Raw genomic sequence first — 879 nt, 5'->3', positions numbered from 1 at the left:
AACCTGGTGAAAAAAATTTTGTCAGATCCTAGTCCTCAGTGAAATACTCTTCAGATACTACTGATCTAGATGATGTCTACCTTTTTTAAGCGTTAATATTCTGTCATGCTGTGATAATGCACAAACCTCTACAGAATCAGCTTGTAGTATTTTATTTCTTAAGTTCTCATATGCCATTCATCAATGTTAATATAATTAACAGTCATTTTGAGAAAAACGAAACACATGTGAAATGCATAATTTTCCTTTTTCGATAGTGAAAGCATAAAAGTTTTATTGCCCATTTATTGTATTATGTACTCTTTAAGTAATTTGACTTTTAAGACCTGTAAGTTATAAAAATATGGACGCTTCACAAGTTTATGAGTCATCTTGTGCAGCGGCCATGCTCATCTCCTCTGTATCGTTCTAGTTTTAGGGTATGTGTGGCCAAAGCGATTGCTTTATGTATAATTTTCCACATATTTCCTCTTTGCCTTACTTTATTTTATTTCATTTTTATTATTGTTTTAAGTCCAATTGTCTCCTCTTTGTCTTTTTTTAAACATATGTTCTGAAAGTTTTCTTGAACTCTTTCTTCCAGCCCTTGTATTAAATAACATATTTTTTATTTCTATGAACTCTTTCTTGTTCTTTGCACCTTTAAAAAATAATGGTAACCTGTTCTTGTTTTACGGATGCCCTCTCTTCCTAAACCTCTCTGAGGCTGTTAGCATTCTTTTGACATTTGTTTCTCTTTTCTAGACTACCTTTCTGTTTGTTCCTCAGGTTTTGTTTGCATTCTATTCCTTCACTTTGGGACATCTGGTTCTCTGTAAGTTTCCTAGAAGCCTTGACTAAAATTCTTATTTAACAAGGAAGCAGCAGCCTTAGATGACA

The 879-nt window shown here is 32.9% G+C and overlaps 1 pseudogene; it reads right to left on the bottom strand.

The window, feature by feature from the left end:
* Nucleotides 1–336: 336 nt before the first annotated feature.
* LOC119054030 (uncharacterized) lies at nucleotides 337–436 on the bottom strand (annotated as a pseudogene).
* Between the last annotated feature and the right edge of the window lie 443 nt (nucleotides 437–879).

This window comes from Artibeus jamaicensis, unplaced genomic scaffold (assembly GCF_021234435.1).
Source record: "Artibeus jamaicensis isolate MK-2021 breed Jamaican fruit bat unplaced genomic scaffold, CSHL_Jam_final contig_465, whole genome shotgun sequence".
Classification (NCBI taxonomy): Eukaryota; Metazoa; Chordata; class Mammalia; order Chiroptera; family Phyllostomidae; genus Artibeus; species Artibeus jamaicensis.
This window is presented reverse-complemented; position numbering and strand designations above follow the sequence as displayed.